We start from the raw sequence: 3,777 nt of genomic DNA, 5'->3' as shown, positions 1-3,777 counted from the left end.
CCAACATTTGGTGATGACAGTAGTTTAAATTTTAACCGTTCTAGGGATTAATAATGGTATCTCATTGAGTTTTTAGTTTGCATTTCCTTAATGATTAAAGAGGCTGAATATTTTCTCATTTGTTTATTGGCTATTTCTCTGTATTTTTTGTGACGTATCTAAACATGTTTTTTCCTAATATTAAATATGGTAGTTTAATCCTTCTATTAGTGAATTTTAGGAGCTCGTTATATGTTCCGGATACAGGTCTTTGGCAGATGCATGTTTTACGAATATTTTGTGGCTTGCCTAATCTTGCTTTTTAATCGAGACTTTTGGGGAGCAGAATTTAAGTCCAATTTTCAGGGTTTTTTCTTTACAATGATGGTTTTATGTGTTTTGTCTAAGAAACCTTTGCTTATTACTGGGTCTCAAAAAATATTCCTTTGGAGGAGCGATAAATAGGCAGAGTACAGAGAACTTTTAGGGCAGTGGAAATTATATACCATAATAGTAGATACATCATTGTACATTTGTCCGAACCCATAAAACTTACAATACCAAGCATGAACTATAATGGAAATTAAGGACTTTGGATGATTGTGGTGCCAATATATGTTCATCAGTTGTAACAAATATACCATTCTGATAGGCAATGTTGGTAACAGGAGGCTGTGCATGTGTGGGGGCAGGGAATATACAGGAAATCTCTGCACCTTCCCCTAGATTTTGCTGCAAACCTAAACTACTCCAAAAAAATAAAGTATTTTTAAAAATACTTTAGGATGGTCCTAGAATTTAGTCGAACATCGGGCTCCCTAACTAGCCAAGAGTTTGCTTCTCCCTCTTCCTCTGCCTCTCCCTTTCCCTCTGCATTTCCCCCAGCCTGTCCTCTCGCTGATCTCTTTCAAATAAATAAAAAAATAAAATCTTTTTTTAAAAAAATGAATTGGGTCGCTTTCTGGACTCTTTATCCTCATGCAAGTGCCACGCTATTTGATTAGTATAGCTTTATTCTTTAAGTGAGGTAGTAGAAGTATTCCAAATTTATTAGTTTTTTTTTAACAAGACTATGTTGACTTTTCTGTAACATTTAAATTTCTATATGAATTTTAGAATAATATTGTCAATTTTTATTAAAAAGTTTACTGTTACTGTGTTGATTCTATAGATTAATTTGGGGAGAACAGACAACAGTATTACTTAGTATTATAGTATTACAACACTTAATTCCAATTAATGAACATGGAATAACTCTCCATTTATTTAGGTTTTCTTTATATTAGGAATTTTAGTAAATTTTACTATAGAAATCTTCCACTTTTTAAAACATATTTTTAAATATTAATGTTTTCATCAAATATGGTAAATATGGAAGAGTTTTAAGTTCATTTTCTTATTTAGGAAACATAATCGAATTTTTAATATTGACCTGGTGTTTTACAGTCGAGAAATTTATTCAATATTTTTAGTAACTGCTTTGTAAATTCTTTCGAATTTTCTATATAGATAATTATGTCTTCTATTAAAAAAGTGATTTTCTTTTTTCCCAATATTTATGATATTATTTCTTTCTCTTCTCTTACAGGACCAGATTTGACTTCCTTTGCTGAATTGAAATGATCGAAGCAGAAATCATTGCATTGTCACTTACCTTAGGGGAAAAGCATCCAGTCTTTCATGATTAAATTGGTTAGCTATAGATTTTACATAGATGCTCTTTTTTATGTTGAGAAAGTTCTATTTCTCATTTGCTGGTCATTTTATTATGAATGGATATTTAATATTATCAATTTTTTTACAGTAAAAACTATAGTGACTATACAATATGTTGTTTATTCAGTTAATACGGTGAACCACATTCACTGCTTTTCCAATGTTAAACTTTGCATTGCTGGAATAAACCTCACTTGGTCTTGATATATTATAGTCTTTATGCTTTGCTTGATTCTATTTGCTGTATTTTGACAAGGAATTTTCCAGTTATATTCATGAATACTATTGGTCTGTAATTTTTCTTTCTGTTGATACCAGGTTCTGTTACAAAGATTATACTTAACTCACCAAATCAAAACATTGGCATTTCTTCCTTAAATGCTTGATAGAACTCATTTGTGAATCTACCTGTCCATTTCACCTGCCTAGTCCAGTTGGTTGGCATAAATTGCTTATAATATTCTTACATTTTCTTGTAACACCTTTAAAATCTGTAGTGAATCCCCTCTTTCATTACTGATCTTGGTAATTTTTTTCTTTTTCTGGATCATCTTCCTAGATGTTTATCGATCTTTTTAAGAAACCAAATTTGGCTCTTCAATTAATTTCTTCTTATTTTATTTTGCTCAGTTATGTTTTGTTTGTTTGTACTTCCTAGGGTAGAAACTTAAGCCACTGCTTTTAAAACTCTTATTTTCTGGCTCTGCACTGCTGCTGGCAGTCGGAGCCTGGCCTCGAGGAGGGTGTGAGCTGATGATGCTAGAACCTTACTGGTGGCAGCAGCGCAGGTTGGCGAAGCTGGTGGGGGGAGGGCCAGCCAGGTGCCACCTGGTGGGGAGTTCACACATTCCACACCATGGTGATTGCAGATGAGAGGTTTCATAGGGAAGGATATCAGAAGGCTATGAAGAAGACCACAGTTTGGATATGACTGAACAAAGACAATATGGAACCTTACATGGAGCTACAACTGGATCTAAGATTGGGTGCTGTCAAGGGCATGCTTTCTCTTGGAGAGCTCTCCTGCACAGTTGCACCACAGAGAAAGACAACTTTGTTCATTATTAAATGTTCAGCCAGACTTTATAATTAGTGTGGAAGGTCCTGGACTTTCAGTTTGAGGATGCTAGATGAACAAAGACGGAACATCAAGGAAGAGATATGAGGAAACTGAGACTCACAGGGACTGCCTGGTCGGGGGGCACCCACAGCAGAGCTAGCACTCCAGTCCTGCACTCAGCTGTCACCACCATCTGGTGCAGCCTGCTCTGGAAAAGCGCATGGTAGCCCTGGAGTTGGGTGGCTGCTCTCAGGTCTGGAGTGCACATGTCCACACTGTGCTCTGTGGAGCCTTGGGGAATGAATCCACTGTGGCCAATTGACGTGGGCATCTGGCTGAGTGGGAGTTCAAAGGGAGCCTGGGCATGCTCCAGAGATCAGTGAGGCTATGCAGCATGAAAAATGTTTAAGGGGGAGAATATTTTATGCTAAAGACTAAGTGTTAGTCTACTGTTCTATATGCAGAAAGTTCTGCAGCCTTACATTGAAGACTGTGTTTCTCCTTCAATACGAATTCCTTTTTTGTCTATGCCCATACTTAAAAGGCATCTGCATGCACGCTAAGGTACAAATTGGTGGAGCAGGTTGTTGGGTCAGTGGTTCTTGAGTTTCCCTTTGCCCTTACATGGGCACACCCTTGGGTGGCTCCTTCAAGGAGCTGGTAGATCCCACCTGCTCCTGTGGAGGCAGCACTGAAAGTAATGCATGAGGTTAATAAAGGGGAAGCCACGAATCCATCTCAGTTCCTAAAATCTTTCCAAAATGTCTTATTGATTACTGCTGTTCTATGAAAGCTCCTGGTTCTGAGAGCCTGCCAGAAGACTCGAGGTTGGGGTTGGTATTTTCTTCCCTCTCATTTTGGTTGCTGTCTCATTGTGCTGAGGGGGTGAGAAATCGCTGCAGCTGGTAAGGGACGAGACTTGGGCTGGATCCTGCCACACTGTTGCAGACGTATGTGTCTCTGCACACGTCCCTCATCTCTGCCGCATCTGACTTCCAGGGCCACATTGCATGCTTGTGCAC

At 37.9% G+C, this 3,777-nt stretch overlaps 1 pseudogene; it reads left to right on the top strand.

The window, feature by feature from the left end:
* The first annotated feature begins 2,551 nt into the window (after positions 1-2,551).
* LOC123390026 lies at positions 2,552-2,816 on the top strand (annotated as a pseudogene).
* The last annotated feature ends 961 nt before the right edge of the window (positions 2,817-3,777 follow it).

Source organism: Mustela putorius, unplaced genomic scaffold, assembly GCF_011764305.1.
Source record: "Mustela putorius furo isolate JIRA1106 unplaced genomic scaffold, ASM1176430v1.1 tig00537227_pilon_pilon_pilon, whole genome shotgun sequence".
Taxonomy (NCBI): domain Eukaryota; kingdom Metazoa; phylum Chordata; class Mammalia; order Carnivora; family Mustelidae; genus Mustela; species Mustela putorius.
The sequence above is the reverse complement of the archived record's forward strand: the minus strand, read 5'-3'. Positions and strand labels throughout refer to the sequence as shown.